Genomic DNA, 18,358 nt, shown 5'->3' on the forward strand with positions numbered 1-18,358 from the left:
CCTTTCCAGTTACTTTGCACTTTTCCTCAGTGATCCAATGATTCTTTTGGGTCAGCAATGTGCCAAGTTTACATCTCCCTGTCTGCCTGCCCTCCCTGCCCCTTTCTCAGCCCGGGCTCAGTCACACCTGTCCTGACATCTACACTTGGGTGTCTCCTACACACTCAGTCTGGTTTTTTGTTTGTTTGTTTGTTTTTTGAGACATGGTTTCTCTGTATTGTTTTGGAGGCTGTCCTGGAACTCGCTTGGTAGACCAGGCTTGGTCTCGAACTCACAGAGATCCACCTGCCTCTGCCTCCTGAGTGCTGGGATTAAAGGCATGCGCCACCAACGCCCTGCTGACACTCAGTCTTAGACAGTTCCGAGTGACAGCTTTGATCTGTCCACCCCTCTCAGGGTTATTTGGAAGCCCCAAACCCTTGCTTTGGAAAGTCTTCCTGTACTGGGCATTTATTGGCTCATTCACGATCTAGCAAGTGCTCCCCCTCCTCCAGGAATGATGTCCTAGAGGTAGGACAGTGAATGGATGGAGTAGCCCTACCCCACAGGGTTCGCCACCCTCCCTCATCAGCTCCCTCACACCCCCCCCTTTTTTGGTTTTTCAAGACAGGGTTTCTCTGTATTGTTTTGGAGGCTGTCCTGGAACTCGCTCTGTAGACCAGGCTGGTCTCGAACTCACAGAAATCCTCCTGCCTCTGCCTTCCAAGTGCTGGGATTAAAGGCATGCGCCACCAACGCCCAGCTCCTCAGGGGCACTCTTACTTCCAATGATTCACTAGCTCTCTGGATCTGCTCTGTTGAGGATACAGGCAGTAGCCACAGGTGGTTACAGACTGATGTGTGGGTCAGTCTGAGCTGAGATTTGCTGTACTAACATACAACTCACTTTTAAGTTCATCTCTTTTTTCCTTTTTTAATGTGGCTGTTAGCACACTTAAATTATGAATATAAGCTTTAATAAGCTTGACTTGCTTTTCTGTTAATCGACAGCAGTGTTGAAGGACAGAGTGATAAATAATAAATCATTTAACAACGTAATAGCTTAAATTCCCTCAGTTGTGATAAATGACCCTAAAGAAATAGACCAAGAAAGGGTAGGAGTACTAGACAATTCCATTCCCCACCAATCCCTCTCCTATATTGACTTATTTTCAAGCCCATTGACTCCGTCTCAAAGCACTTCGCCCACTGCCCCCTGTTGAAAGTGCACCTGCATTTCTGTAATTTCCTTCCATGACCCCGCTTCTGCATCATGGTGGTGATGTCCCCTTCCTTACACCCACAGCGACTGCCAGTTTGCTTCTCCAGGCTCCTCTTGGGCTTTTCCACAGAGGTTTTGATTAGCCTTTGCCAGCTGCTTTTGTTTCAGATTTCAGTTTAAGTGTCACAGACAGCCTGAGAGAGGTCATCCTTGATGATCAAAGCCAGCTCTCAACTAATTAAAAAACAAAGCCAAGGGTTCCCTCTTCTCTTTCCCTGTCATGACCCAGTCTCTTCCCTCTCGATCGGTGTTGTTTACCAAGGCACCCCACTAGCATAGTGCTTGCGACACGATAGGCTCTGATAAATCTGTCTTCACTGGCTGACTGAATGGACACGTGTGTCAATACTAAGAAAATAAAAGCTGTTATAAACCTCTACTTATCCATTGGCCCTTTGTTTGTTTGTTTGTTTGTTTCTTCCTTCCTTCCTTCCTTTTTTTCTTTCTTTCTTAGTTTCTCGAGACAGGGTTTCTCTGTATTGCTTTGGAACCTATCCTGACACTCATTCTGTAGGCCATGCTGGCCTTGAACTCACAGAGCTCCGCCTGCCTCTGCCTCCCTTGTGCTGGGATTAAAGGCGTGCACCACCAATGCCCGGCGGCCATTTCTTAGATTCATTGTCTTTTATGAAGGAAGCAACTGCTGCTTTAACAGACCATTTCTCCATTGTTTAACTTATTTCACAACATGGAATATATAATATTAGCAAAGTGCAAAGGCCAGTCTTAAATAAAGATCCATCGCAAATGTCACCCAAATCAAGGTGGATGAAGAGAGCAGACATCCGGCTTCTAACCAAACTCTACCAAAAAGAGACTGGGTTTTCGGTGCACACTTGCCGCTGTTTGCCGGGAATGCACGTGGAGGTGCTCTTTCCCTGTCGAGGCTGATGTTCACTTTCTTTGGGTCCTGACCGTGTTAATTGACTGTCCCTATTTTGAGTGAGTCCTGACCTGAAGGTCACAGATTTCTCAATAGCCAAGGCTTGGCTAGATCAATTGTACATGTGCATGACTGAAAACAGGGCTATAGTCCACGAAAGCTGGAGACAATCAAAATTCCATTCAGTAATCTGAGTGGCAGGTTTAAATTTTCTTCTTGGTAAAAATATGCAAAGGTGGGTGAACCATATGTGTGGAACAGCATAGTCTCCTGTTTGTGACATGGGCCTCACATTGGAATGTGGGCATCCAGTAGTTCCTTTGACCTGGCTGGCCCTAATCTCCCTCTCTTGCACAAGGATGGGTCTTTTGAAAACTACCCATTATCTTCAACAAATTTTGGGTGTGGTACTTTCCAAACACGATACACTTATTCAGAGGGTCTTTATAGCACATTGCAATTTGTAGGTTGTATGTCCAAGCTCTCACTGTCATGCACATGGGGGTGACCTTGTGACTATACTGCGTACACACTCCTGGTTCAGATCAGGAGGCACTTGACACATCAAAGCTGTGTGTGTGTCCCACACCTATGAGACCGTAAGGGACCATCGGTAGCGTATATACCTCGTCCTCTCAGTACTAGTTACTTTTTTGGCTCTGTGATCAAAATACCCCATAGAATTAATGAGGGACAGATTTTAATTCAGGATTTCAGTCCATCATGGTGGGGAGGCCGGCAGTGTTCATGGCGGGTGGACTGTGTGGGAGAGGGCCTCATATTCTGGCAGACAGAATCATGGCTTAGGATACAACTTTCAAAGGCCTGCCCCTGGCAAACTATTTTTGCCCAATATCCCTTACTTCCTAATGGCTCCTTAGCCTTCATCAGAACATCATCATCGTCCGGTAAACAAGTGTTCCAAATCGTGGTCTGTGGTGGGTTCAGAATAGATTCAAAACACAGCACTTGTTTTTTCTCTCCTGCAAACTGTAAGAGCCTTCCAGACGTGTGTGTGGGCAGTGTGGTTCGAGTCCTTGGGAAGGGTTATATTTTAAATACCACGAGTATACCACGGTTCCTGATGGTGCAAGTTGCCTGCCTGGAAATCACACACCAACTCAAGAGAGATTGCCGGAGCCTGTCCTTTGCTCCAGATGAGTCTGGGATCTGGAGGATAGCAACTCTTTCTAGTACTGAGGGGTGCAGAATAAAGCATTGAAGTGAAGGTCCTTTTGAGATGAAGGTGTTTGAGAGTCCACAGAGGCCAGAACATCCCTCATTGTTTAAAAGCAGAACCTCCAGAGGGAAGGCTCTGTCACCACACACCTCTCCAGAAGCTTCAGGACGATTGACTCTTGTCCCTGCTACTGAGAAGTCAATCCCAGCACAGGGGATCTCAGAGAGAGGCATTGTCACATGCCATCCTATGTCCCTTCTGTCCTAAGAACTACCTATCATTTTCTCTACTGCCATTACCCATTCTTGTCTTCCTTTCCATTTCTTCAATGCACATATATGAATGAAATTTCCATCTCTCCTATTAAAATTTCTTTGATCAGTTTAATTCACAGACTCCAAGCACTAAATGTAAATGGGCAGAGAGGGAAATGTTCTCATCTATGACAGCATTAACTTGTTAGAGCAAAGGCTCATAAACTAGGACCCATTTTTAAATGGCCTATGAGCTAAGAATGATTTTTACTTTCTTAGATGGTCAAAGAAAATTCCATAACGTTCAAATAGAGTTTTATTGGAAGATAACCGTGCTTAATGGCTTGTGTCGTGTCTCTGCCGGCGCTCGTATAAAGTGGCATAGCTGAGCAGCTGTAGCCTGCTAAGCTGAGGATCTAAGTAAGTCTACTTTCTGCTCCATCAGATCACTTTCTGTCTCTCTAGCATTTTCTGCTTCTTGATTTTCATTCGGTCGTTTTGTCTGTGCCCATTAGAACTAAGCTTCCAGAGCCCTTACAGTATGTTGCACGCCAAATCTCTGCATACGTACAACACAACAAAGAGTGACATGCAACCCCTGTCACATCACAGCTGCCTGGTGTAAATGAGTGACCAACACTAGCTCTTTATTAAACACCCACCGTATGTCAATCACCTACGTCAAGTCTTTCCATCCTGGCAATCACTCTCTGTTGGATCATGCCATTTGTTGTGCGCTTTAGTTTGCTGCTCCTTTATGTGTATGTTGCAATGCCAACCCTCAATAATGCAGAATATGACAGTGCAGGTTCCTATTGACTTATGAGGGGGTTAAGTGCCAATCTTAGGTTGAGAATACTGTCAGTCAAAAATGGGTGTAGTATCCTTAGTCTGTTAACATCATAGCCTAGCAACTCAGTGTACTGTGGATATGGGCTGGTCATCTGCCTGATCTCTAGGCGTCAGCTCTTTGTGGCTGTCTTCTTCATGTATTGCTAGCTTGGGAAAATACAGCAATTTAGCATACAATTTCTATTCAGTGCATATTAATTGGACACTGTTGTCAAGTTGAAATTTTTTACTTTGGGCCACAGTGATTGAGGGCCTATCTGTGTTTGGGGACAGAACCTTTAAAGGGGTCAAATGGAGTCAATGGGAAGACTACTAACCCAATCTGTTTGGGGTCCTTACAAATCTAGAAGACTTAGACATGGGCACATTGGAAAGGGAACACTATGTAAACACACAGGAAGATGGCAGCCTTCAGGCCAGATTAGACAAAAATCAACATGACAACACCTTGATGACCTCAGATTTCAAGACACTAAAATAATAAGAAAATGAATTTCTATAATTTAAGTCACCCAGCCCATAGCACTTTTTGTTGGCCCAGCAAGCAAATATACCACTGTTAGTTTCTTTTATAGATGAGAAAAGTGGAGTGCATGGAGATTAAGTACAACCTACAGTTAATGCACAGAGAGCTGATGGAAGGTCTCTGGTGTCTTAAAAACACTGCACTATGCTGCATCTTTGTGAATGAGTAGATAGGAGAATGTCTGGATAGACACACTGTGCAGATACACTAACTTCCCTCTCACTGCAGAATCCATAAGATCCCCAAGGACACAGTTAGATCATGCCACTGCCCTCCTCCTCCTCCTCTTCCTCTTCCTTTTGCCTCAGTTGCAGCATAAAGGGGAACGAGAGCGCCATTATAAAAGTGGAGAACTGTGTGCATAGACCCAACAACTGAGGCAATGTGATCCCAGTCTGCCTGGATTTGAAAACCAAATGAAATCTCTGTCAGAATCTGCCTTAGGTTTTGTTTTGTTTTGTTTTTTCGAGACAGGGTTTCTCTTTGTAGACCTGACTGTTCTGTAACTCACTCTGTAGACCAGGCTGACCTTGAACTCACAGAGATCTGCCTGCCTCTGCCTACTGAGTGAGGGAATTTAAGGTGCTACCACCTTAAGTTTTATTTGTTGTAATTTTTTCTTTTTTGGTTTTTCGAGACAGGGTTTCTCTGTGGCTTTGGAGTCTGTCCTGGAACTAGTTCTTGTAGATTAGGTTAGTCTTAAACTCACAGAGATCCACCTGTCTCTGCCTCCCAAGTGCTGGGATTAAAGTCGTGTGCCACCAATGCCTGGTCACCTGGGTCTGACCTTTTCCAATTGTAACCATGTTTCAAACAATAGATACTTAGTAAATAAACTTTGAAAATCAGTATCAAACTTAGAGATCAGTGTAGGAGCAGTCACAGTTGCCAGTCCAGTCACTTCCTTCTCTATAATGTGGCTGGCAAACGCTGGGGACTCTGTCAGGATTCCTGTAAGCCAGGCAGCTAGCATTAGCTCCATTTTCAGAGGGGAACCAGAGGTTCAGAATGTTGTGAGTTTCGCACAGACCATGAGGCTGCTCTGAGACAAAAATCCCAGGTCAGATTTGTTATAAATTTCATGTATTTCCATTGTTGTGGGATTTCTGCCAGAGAAGACTGCTCAGACATGGATTTAAAACCATAGAAAATATTTACTAACTAGCAGAGACTGCACAGGGTGTTCAGGATTCCAGTGTAGCACCGTACCTTTCTCAGGATGAGATTTCTTTTTTTTTGCTTTGGTTTTTTGTTTGTTTTACGAGACAGGGTTTCTCTGTGGCTTTGGAGCCCATCCTGGAACTCGCTCTGTAGACCAGACTGATCTCAAACTCACAGAGATCCTCCTGCCTCTGCCTCCGGAGTGCTGGGATTAAAGGCGTGCGCCACCACCGCGGGCTCAGGATGAGATTTTAACCACCAAAAACATTTCCTGAGTTGACATAGTTCAGTGAACAAGAATAGTTAGCCAGAAGTAGAAATATAGAAGCCAAAAAGCAAAGTTTGTACATTTAGAGACCTCCCCAGAAGTATGGTCTTTGATGGATTAGGTCTTTGTTTTCGCAATGGCAGGCGATACTGTCTACATGCTGAGTTTTATGGACTGAATGATACTTAAATGATGGGGTTTGTTGTGCTAATTTCATGGGCCCTGTTACACCATCTGTCTGATTGCTTTGAGTGACTAGCTAGTTATATGTCAACTTGATACAAGCTATAGTCATCTGAGAGGAGGCAATCTCAATTGAGAAAATGCTTCCCAAAGATCAGGCCATAGGCAGATAGGCCTGTAGGACATTTTCTTAATTTGTGATTGATGGGCGAGTGCCCAGCCCATGTGGGTGTGGATACCCTGAGCAAGCTGGGGATCTTAAGTTCTACAAGAATCAGGTTGAGCAAGCCACGAGGAACCAGCCAAACAGTAGCACCCTTCCATGGCCTCTGCATCAGTTGCTGTCTCCAGGCTCCTGCTCAGTTTGGGTCCTGCCTTGGTTTCCATCAATGAACTGTGGCTAAGGATGTGTAAGCCAAATAAACCCTTTCCTGCCCAAGTTGCTGTTGGTCATGGCATTTCATCACAGCAATAGAAACCCTAAGACCTAAGACAGAGGTCTTTCTTTTCTTATTGCTTACTGTTTTTCCTTTCTCTTTTCACACTGCCCAGTGAGGCTGCTCACACACAGCTCTTTGCAATATGGCATCAGCTTCTTTTCCTGGAGAAGTCTATATTTGAGTGTTGGAGCCACGTTGGGCATTTTCTTTTTCTTTCTGGTTTTGGACTAATTCTTTTTATTTTTAAGATAGGGTCTTAGGTAGCCCAGCTGACTTAGGGCTCAGTTGTGGCTCAGGCTGACTTGGGACTTCCTATATGGTCCAGGCTAGCCTTGAACTCATGGACTTCCTGTCTAATAATTTGTCTTATTTGTGTGTTCTCTGGGTTTACCTAGAGCTTGTTTTTCATCCTCTTAGGCACAATGCAGAGGCTCTCGGGAATCTGGTTCTTTTTTTTTTTTTTTTTTTTTTTTTTTTTTACAGTGGCAGTAACTTCTGTCCAAAATTCTATATAAGTCTCTCTTCTGTTATTATAGTCAAATACTAGAGGATGGCTACTGACTTAGTTAGAGCTTCTATTGCTGTGAAGAGACACCATAGCCATGGCAACTCTTACAAAGGAAAACGTTTAACTGAGGTGGACTTACCGTTAAGAAGTTTAGTCCACTGTCATCATGATGGGAAGTCTGGTGGCATGCAGGCAGGCATAGTGCTGGAGAGGTAGCTGAGAGTTCTACATATGGATCTGGAAGAGATTGTAACACTGGGCATGGTGTGGGCATCTGAGGTCTCAAAGCCTACCCTCTGTAACCTACTTCCTTCCTCCACACCTTCTAATAGTGTCATTCCCTATGGGTCTATGGGGTCTATTTTCATTCAAACTACATACATACATACATACATACATACATACATACATACATACATACTCTAAGACACTGTTAGAATCCCAGGTTAGCAAAGGACCTCACCTGTCAAGGAATGGCATGGATTTATCCTTTGGTGTTTCTCTTTATAAAGTCACCATTACTTAATCATGGGGCCCCACTCTGATTACCCCCCTTGTCTTCTTCAAAAGGCCTCATATCTAATCTCCAAGTTCAGATTATGTTTCCACCCTAATATCTCACAGTGGGATTTAATTTCAACCCATGAAGCATGGATTAGGGGAAAGACTTTCTCAAGCCTTATTAGTGCATGACGAGTAGTCCTATATACAAGGAAGGTTGTGAAATCAGTGTTGCAATGTTGCTAAATAGACCCTTCTGCAAGATTATGCAGATTCAACTTCTCAAGGTGCTTTAATGAAGGAACTTTTGAGCATATGGGAGGGGTACATTTATGGCAATATTCTTATCCCTTAAACCTTAGAAATGGATGAAAATCTCTCAATTCCCAATGCCCATTCATTCTGGACTCTTCAAACTACTTTATTTTGTATCTTAGTAGTCACCCAGGGTTTAGAAACTTGAACAAGTGTGAGATATTCACCCAGAGGCTAGCAATGCTCCTCTTGGGTGTCCATGTATTCCATGAGGACTCCCAGGTACTGGGAATCCCCTACCCCTTGGCATTCCTCTAACCTCAAGGGTCACCATGGTGCAGTGGTTGAGCTGACCTGGACCTTAGGTGCAGAGGAGCCCTGGGCAGGCAACTGCTCTGCCAGTCTGCCATTAATGCATCTTTGTCTCTTTACTGTTACATGGAAGATTTAAATACAAATCACCCATTTACATGGAAAACTCTTTGGAAGTATACCATAGTGTCTGTTAATCTCTAGTCAGAAAGTAGTCACTTGTCAAGAAAACCCCAATCCAGGGCTGAAATACCATCTTCTTCAGTTTGAAAACGATTAATATTCCTCCTCGAATCTCCCAGTAATACTTTCTTTGTGTCACTAATTCAGACTTAACGTGGTACCCTGCCTGAGTAATCCTAGGCTTGGTTTTATGTCTATGCAGACTTCAAGTACCTTGAAGGCAGCAAGTGTGCTTTGTCAGTCATACTTGGACGTACTATATGTGTTCTATACTGAAGTGCCTTTTTCTAATTATGTAAAACAAAGACTAGGGATTGGAAAATATGTGAAAGAAATAGATAAAAACATGAAACACACCCCACTCTTTGAAATAATTTATATCAGTTGAACATTATCTTGCTATCGATTTGATAATGCTGACTTTGTTGATATTATTATTTTAAAATGCATGCACATATTCATTTAGTTTGGAACATTAGGCTTCAGTGACATCCTTCTTGCTACCTTGACTTTATCAAATGTTTGTTTGTAGTTTATTCCTTTTAAAAGCTATAAATTGAAATGCAAATCTTCACTTTAATTACTACCCAGATTTCTGGATTTTACCAAGAACACCCTTTCCTTGAATTATGTACATATTAAATCATATTCTAATCTTGTTTTATTTGCACCTAGTTGTAGAAACATTTTTAAAGAAATACATTTCTTCTGAGATGTTAGTATTAAAGATTTTGTTCTGTTTAAACTTCAAAAAAAAAGAAATACATTTCTTTAAAAACAGAGGACATCATTTATAAGATAAGATGTACATGTAGAAGAAATACATTTCCAGTGAATTAGACTCAAGGTCACTAACTTTAGCAGAAGAACTTGAATACGTCCTGACTCTAACCCTTATTATTTATTATGTGTGTGCTTAATGACCTGTGTTCAAAGGCTTTCAAGAATGCCCAGCTCTTCAAGGCATTCAGGGTCTGCCCTCTATTGGTGAGATGTGCACAAAATGTTGCTTTTGGGTGTGTGTGTGGGGAGCTGGCTCAGTCAGTACAGTGCTTGCTATGCAAGCCCCAGGCTGGAGGTTGGTCCTAGAACCTATGTTAAATGCCAGGCATGGTAGTTTGTGCTTGTAATCCCAGCCCTGGGATGGGGGGAGGTCCAGGGAATCTCTGGGTCTCACTGGCCAGCCCACCTAACCAGTTCCAACCAGTGAGAGACCCTGTCTCAAAGATCAGTGTGGACAGTGTTGAGGAGAATGACACCCAAGGTTGACTGCTAGACCCTACAGGTGCGCTCACCCCCCTTCCACATTTTCAAGAATGTATTCCTGCCGGGAGTTGGTAGCTCACGCCTTTAATCCCAGCACTTGGGAGGCAGAGGCAGGCGGATCTCTGTGAGTTCGAGGCCAGCCTGGTCTACAAGAGCTAGTTCCAGGACAGCCTCCAAAGCCACAGAGAAACCCTGTCTCGAAAAACCAAAAAAAAAAAAAAAAAAAAAAAAAAGAATGTATTCCTTCAGAATTCTGTAGTAAATTGAAATAAATTTTATTGATTGATTAGGCATAGTATACTTGTTGACAACTCAAAATCAGACTATGAAATTTCTAGTGTAAGATTTATAGTTAACACAGGAGGGGGCTGAGGTAATGTTAAGCTCAAATAGAACAATTAGGGGGTGTTTTTAGTTTCATAATTAAGAGAATATTGTATTAAATAGTGTTTTTGAAAAAAATCACTGTAACCAAAATGCTAGCATATTGCAGCTTAAGGAAGTATTTCTTTGGGTTCGCTGTCCCAGTAGTTCAGTCTATGGTTGTTTGGCCCCATGGTCTTGGGCAGAGGACCACTGTGACAGGAGTGTGTGGTGGAGGAATGTTTTTTCTTCTTGGCCATAGGAAAAAGAGTAAGGGCATCAGGAAGGGGCACAGACAAGATATCCTCAGGGTATAATCCCAGGGACCTAGATCCTTCTCCTACAGTTTCCCGAATTTCTCAAGCTAGTGCCACCAGCATGGGAAACAAGCATCCAAAGCAGGAGCCTGTGGGACATTTCACACTCAAATGATTGCATACGTCTACTTTAAACATCTCCCACAATGCAATGGGGGTTTTAACTGAAGGAGGAATAAAGTTCACCCCATTTTCCTCCTGTATCAAATACCTATTTTCATTTTTCATAAAGGCATTTTCCTCCTTTTCTTATGGTGGTGGCTCTCTAAAAATAAACGAGTACTGTTGTTAGCTATTAATGAGACACTGAACTTTTTTAGTTTTTATTTTTGGTGGCACACAGAAGGTTCTTGGAGTTCAATCCCAGGGTTTCATACACTGAGCCTGCATCCCACCACTGAGCTATAAGGCTCAGACCAAGTCTCTAAAAACTCTGAGCTACACAAATTTTCAGTTCATTGTGGACACACCAATTTATTCATTTCATATTAATTTAATTATAAATATGTAATTTATTAATTAAAGCATAATTAAAATAATAATACATTTGTAAAATAAGATTATAAGTTCGTTGAAAGATTAAAGTCTAGGTGAAATCCCTAAAACTAATATGCACATATTTTAATTATGTAGTTGACCTTTTATTTGTTATATGATCTGTTCACTTAAAATTAACTTATGTCCAAAGTCTTAAAGAGGAAAAATCTTTACATGTATTTCTTCCTATGTAGAAGAGAATCAAATTTTAATGTTGTTTTTCTTCAGGAAGTAATGGTTCATGAGTAGGGCTGTAACTCCCAGCTGGGTTTCCATGTGGATATTTCCATCATTTAATAACTGTCTTTGGTGACTACAATTTAAAATGAGTTACCTGCTTATCTGTTTAGGCTAACTGGCATGCAATGCACACCTGTAGTAAATTCATGTGTCAGCTATAAGTTAACTCCTTAGTTCAAGTGAGTATATGATTCCCTTTATTATGAACCTCTAATTTTTTTGCGGTAAGGGAGGTCAAGCCTAGGACTTCACAAATGCCAGACAGTCACATTACTACCGCTGACTTATTCTATACACCCTTTGCTGTCAACGCCCAGCTCCGTGGAAAACCGTGTCATAGGCTGGACTTTTGCTTTTCAAGTGTTTGTGTAATTCCTGGACTGTTACTCCAAGCTTCATAGCATTTGACTGGGGCCCATGATTTGGGGATCAGGAAATTAAACTTCCCAAGGTGATTAGTTACTTTTAAATTACTGTGACAAGATCCCATGACAACGTCACCAAGGTGACTTATAAAAGAAAGCATTTAATTTAGGATTCATGGTTCCAGAGGGTGAGAGTCCGTGATCATCATGGTGAGGAGCTTGGCAGCAGGCAGGCAGGCTGGGTGCTAGGGCAGTAGCTGAACACTTATATCTCAATCTACAAGCAGGAGGTAGAGAACCAACTGGGAATGGCTTGGCCTTTTGAAAGCCAAAGACTGCCCCAAGTGACACACCTCCTTCACCAAGGCCACACCCCCTGATCATTCCCAAACTGTTCCAAGTGTTTAAATACATGACCTGAGGGGGCCATTGTCAACCAAACCACCACACCTACATTCTACTCTTTTTTTCCTTCCTGCTGTGAGTTAGACTGGGGTTCCCCTTCCTCAAAGATGTTTGTAATGCTAATCTTGGTGCTAACTTGAATACTTTTAACAATAACTAAAACCCAAGTATCTGGGCATGACTGAGAGGAATGCTTTTGACCATTTAAAACATCATAAGAGCATAGTAAATATAAAAATCATATCTCAATTATGTAATGAGTTGCCTGTACTTTTTCTTACACACACACACACACACACACACACACACACACACACACACACACACACGAGTATCTCGTTTAGCAAAGGCTGACTCAGAACTCACTATGTACCTGAGGATTACTTTGAACTCCTGATCTTCCTGCTGCCACCTCCAATGATCTAGGATTGCAGGGGTGCACCAGCAGGACTAGCTCTCTGTGTGTAGTTCAGAATGTTGAGCACATGCTTCTGTACCACAAGACTGGTTCTTGCTATCTCAAGGCCCAAAGGCTTGCGTGTGTCTTCTCCCACAGAGTATTTACATCTCTATATTTTTCAGTTAATATTTATAACTGTATATGTTCCCATAGATCCTCAAATTTAAAAATTGTTTATGTACATGCAATAGAGATGGAGCCCAGAATCTCTTGTTAGACCAGTGCTCTATCCTTAAGCCACACCTCCATTCTGGTCTGTCTTTCAACTCTAAGGTCCCCTTGGAGGTATTGCAAACCAAACCTGGCCTTCTGCAAGAGAAGCAAGTGCTCTTAACTATGGAGCCATTTCCCTAACTCTATATTAATTCGTTTGTATCATATTTGCAGAGGGTGGCATCAACTTTCACTAGCTATTAACTGCACAGACTAGGGAGAGTTTGGTCTTAAGAGTATCTGCATTGTATAGAGCTAAGTAAGTTCTATATAACTTGGCTCATTTGCTGGATCACTTAAATTCACACCCCCAGTCTCAGAGAACAAGCAAGTTTTCTTGCTTCATTGGGAACCTAACAGTAGTATTAGAAAAAACAAGCTAGATGCATATGAACCCACACCTTTGTAGTGAGTGTAGTGTCTGTGGGTTACCCACTGACTACACAGCCCTGCCAGCTATGCTTTAATCAAATTGTACATGCATTTATGAGCTGTCAGGCATACACTGGACTGCTAGAAAGTTATGGAGAGTCTTGCACTCCTCTGTCAAAACAATTTAGGAGTTGACCTGCATTGCAAGTTGACAAAATTCTGTTCTTTTGATCAATAAGCAACCGAGTCAAGAAAAGTTCATGACCTTGAATCAAGTGTTAAGAATCCCTTCATCTTTATTAATATCATAATGTGCAGCACATCATCATGTTAGCACTATGAAACTGGGGGTTCTGAAAGTGTTCCAGCATGTGCGATTGCCGGAGTAAACACTGGGAATTGGAACCTGGCTCTAGCTGTGCAAACATTTGGAGTGACATGCGGTGAGGGGCATCTGTTCCAGTGGTTCTCAACACAGCTGCCTTGGGCGGCTTTCATCCCAATCACTGATCCTTTGGAGGCCTCTATTTCTCCTGTGAGTGGCTTACCAGTTTCATACAATGAAGCTTGTCAAGTGTCTTGGGAGATGGTAATATTACGTTTGAATTCAAGCTGTCAGAAGCAAACTTGCTTACTCATTAGACTATGTCACTGGCACATTCATTTACACAGTGAATTTGGAGTAGTGATATACTCAGTAAGATGCAAGGAACAGCATTTAGCTTTTAATGATGGATGATTTTTTTCTCAATATAGGACTTTCGCTCACTGTAAAAACTCTAAGGCTATATTTTGTTCTAAAGATGGTAATAGGAGCTGAGGATATAGCTCAGTTGGGAGAGGGCTTGCTTAGGATGTGTGAAGGTCTGAATTCAATCCCCAGCACCTATAAACTGGGTGTGGTAGTGCAGTATCTGTAGCCCCAACATTGAGAGATGGTATCAGGAGGATCAGAAGTTCAAGGTCATCCTTGACTATATAGCAAGTTCAAGGCCAGCCTGAGATAGCTGAGACCCTGTCTTAAAGGAAGAGGCAAAGGGGAGAATGGAGAGCTTGTGCTGCGAGTCTTTTGCACTAAGCACATATTTGAGCTAACTCATTGATATTGTATTTACACAACACCTTGAATAAGGTAATTTCTTCATTCTCATCTCCGGCTTAGAAATTTTCTTGTCTGAACACCTCATAGAAAACTCACATTAAGCCAGGCTATGGTGGCACACACCTTTAATCCCAGCACTGGGGAGGCGGAGACAAGTGGATCTCTGTGAGTTCAATACCAGCTTGGTCTATAGATCGAGCTCCAGGACCAGCTCCAAAGCTACAGAGAAACCCTGTCTCAAAAAAAAAAAAACCCAAAAAATTGCATTAAAAAGGCTTTCATATCCAAAGAGGATAAGGTTCTCAGACTTGGAAAGTTCTGGTTTCTCTGTCTGCTACTAACATTCATGTCACCTTGACTTTGTCACTCCTCTTTGCATTCTTTTCCTAAGTAAAAATACTGGCACTCTGTTATTCACACCTCCATATAGATACAATAAGGTTATAGACAGAAGTGATAGAAATTTATTTAAAAACTAAATATGACTATTAGGGAAACAAGTTGATATGATTTTTCATTGTCACCAGTCATGGATGGAATTGCACAATCTGAGAAATGGAACGAGTGTGTTTCTTTCGGTTTGGATCTGGTGTCTTCCCCAAGACTTAGGTGATGAAGGCTTGGTTTCTTTTCTTTTCTTTTTTTTTTTTTTTTTGGTTTTTCGAGACAGTATTTCTCTGTATTGTTTTGGAGTCTGCCCTGGAACTCACTCTGTAGACCAGGCTGGCCTCGAAGTTACAGAGATCCACCTGCCTCTGCCTCCCGAGTGCTGGGATTAAAGGCATGTGTCACCAACGCCCAGCAAAGGCTTGGTTTCTATAGCAGCATGGTTCAGAAGTGTGGCTTTGGGGAGGTGATGGGATCATGGGGCTTTGTTTTTATTGGTCGATTAATCTGCCTTAGAGAAGGCCTTGTGTCTGTGAATGAATAATTGTGGGTAGATGGAGAAATAAGGAACTAGGGAGACAGCTTTCTTTTCCTGGATAATGTAGGATGCAGCTGGAAGTGAGCAGCTGCTACCTGAGGGAGTTGAGAAAGAATGGTTAAATGAAGGTTAAAACATGATAAGGCAAGAAGATATCTGGAAGTGGTTCTCAATTAAGGAAATCTACCATTTTTGCCTTGGGACTCTTAAAGTTCCCAAGGGCATTAAGGACACAAACTAGAACAGACTAGCAGTTCTTCTGAGTGTAGGCCTGGGACCAAGTTCTTCATCACTACCTAGGAGATTGTGAATAATGGAACTCTGCAATTTCAGACCTACTGGGTCAGAAACGAAGTCATTTTCACAAGGACTCCAGTGATTCTGATGGTTGCTAAAATTTGGGAACTAGAGTGAGTCTAGAATTCATGGAGAGAAAGGTGACTTGAATGCCCAGCTTGTGTTTAAAGGAATGGGAATACCTCACACACTGAACAGATAAACACTTGCACCAGGACCAATTTGTTCTAAGCCTCAGTGGCCTGCTCTAAGTGACTCAGCTATCACCCCATGTCCTGATCCATGACACACCAGGCCTTTAAGGACAAATGTTTTTCCTTCTGGATTTAGAGTAAGTCCTACAAACACTACTAAGGAAGGGCTGTGCAGGGCTTTTGTTCTAAAGAGAATAAGGGCTGAGGATCAGCCCAGCTGGTAGGGAATTCAACCCCCTTCCCTTAACTGCAAACTTTTACTCCTCTCTGGCTTCTGAGCAGGTAACAGTGCACCAAGTTGGTGATATTACCCCCAACTCTATGGGATGCACTTGGACTTATAAACAGTCATAATTCTTCTTAAGTTTTAGGAACCACACCCAGGCATGCTCTGAATTAGCCACATGGATTAACTATTATGCACATTAAATTCATAAGTTCCAGTGAGTTCTGTCACTTTGAACCTCGTTATTCATTTACTGATTTGGGTTCATTCTTCCTTTCATCCCCCCCCTTTACTACCTAGTGGAGGAGACAAACATAGTCACTAAATATTTGCTATGTACTACATGGTGATAAGCACAGGAAATGACTGGAGCACAGGCATGTCTCATCTTGGCAGGAAGGCATGTTTAGTAAGTTGATGCACATGTGGGGTTTGGGATGAACAGTGTGTGCTCTTTAGCTGGGGCATGGGATTGGGGACTACTTCAGGCTCAAGAACAGTTAACGATTTGTGGAATAGTTTGCCATGGGAAAACTTTTGAGTAAGTGTTCCTGGCCTGCAAGACAGAATGCTCTATAGGCCTAGTCATGTGTGATCACGCGGGCTTTATAGTCTACACCAAAGGATCTTTGTGAAGAGGGGTGACTACTAGAGGGTTTAAAGTAAGAGATGGGGGGGCACAGTTAAAGTTCCCTGCCGAGCTGTGTCTAGTGAAGTTGTTTTAACACGTGCTCTTGGGCTATCCTGAGGAACAACTGATCATTTATAATTTTTTCTTCACACGATGTGTATGTAAAGGTCAGGGGACTGCTTTTTGGAAATGATTCTCTTCTTCTACCACGTGGGTGGGGACTGAATCAGGTTGCTAGGCTTGGTGGCAAGTGTCTTTACCTGTTGACCCATCTCCGTGGGCTCTGAAGTTGCAATGGTGTAGGGTCTTCTAAAAGGGAACATTCTTCATGAGAAACCTTGCAAACCTTTACTTTTTACCTGTCCTGGAGCTCACTCTGTAGACCAGACTGGCCTCACAGAGATCCCCCTGCCTCTGCCTCCTGAGTGCGTGGATTAAAGGTGTGCTCAACCACCAGCTGGCGAGGCAAACCTTTTTAAGATGAGAGAGTATGAAGAGAAGGGAAAGGAGTTATAAGTCACAGGGGGTCTGTTTGAAAGACTCTTCTAAAGTACAGGAGAAGGTTGAGGGTATATAGTCTAGACTGAGTCAGTGTGTGTGTGTGGCAGGGATGGCGAGAAGGGGTGGGGTGGATCTGAGATTTAGGAGTTACAACATCGAAGTGCGTGATGGGATAAGCCATTATCTCATGTATATTAATTAGCAGAATGGGTAAGTGACGAGAAGCGGGCATGTCCAAAGCAACTGAGGTTTCCATCTAGTTTGCCTGGATGGCCTGGGCAGGTGGCTCCATTTCCTAGGATTTGGACGTCTGGAAGAAAAGTGGGGCTGAACTCGAGTATAATGAATGCCTGTGGGTAGTCCAAGCAAACACGGCTACTGTAGCTGGTCAGGAAGCCGTTGTGGAGCTGGGAAGCGCTGACTTACTCTCCATCCTGGAAATGAAGGAGCGCCTCTAGGGAGAACAACTTCCAGGCAGGGCAGCACCAGAAAACATGAGGATTAGAGCCCCAAGGGTGGCCAGTCAGTGAGCAGGTGAAAGAGCAGGACCTAACAGAGGGCAAGGAGAAAGAAAAACTAGGTAGGGAGGACAGGAGCATGATGACATTAGAGTGTTGACAAGGGCAGCAACAAGAAAGGACTACTGGAAGGGCTTTGGCATTTGTAAATCGCTGGTGCCTTACGCTGGCATCAAGTCACAGGTCATGGGATATTTTGGTATGCAGTGAAATTATGAACTGTGCTCTGGTGTGGTAGGGGAGAGGAACAGGTATGCTCTGGTGTGGTAGGGGAGAGGAACAGGTGATACAGTGTGAGGTAGCTTACATCATTCAAACAGGGAATTCCAGAACAAACTGACTGGAATGGAAGCATTATTACATGACCTAAAACATTCATTTAAAACAAACAAACAAACAAAACAAAAACCCACACTATTGTGTGGTGTGAATGGTAGGGTAGGGTTACAATAATGAAGATAAGTAGACCAAAATTATTTGTCAACTGTTTCTAAATAAAAGGAAATAGGACAAAGTTCTCAGGAATATCATTATAACTTTATAACAATACAATTCATTATCATTGTTTGGGTTAATATTGTAATAATTACACACTTTTTACATTATGAAAATAAGTCATAAATAGTGTAAAAATAATTCAGAAGATCAACTTCTCACAA

The sequence above is a fragment of the Mesocricetus auratus genome, unplaced genomic scaffold (genome assembly GCF_017639785.1).
Source record: "Mesocricetus auratus isolate SY011 unplaced genomic scaffold, BCM_Maur_2.0 Super-Scaffold_100009, whole genome shotgun sequence".
NCBI lineage: Eukaryota > Metazoa > Chordata > Mammalia > Rodentia > Cricetidae > Mesocricetus > Mesocricetus auratus.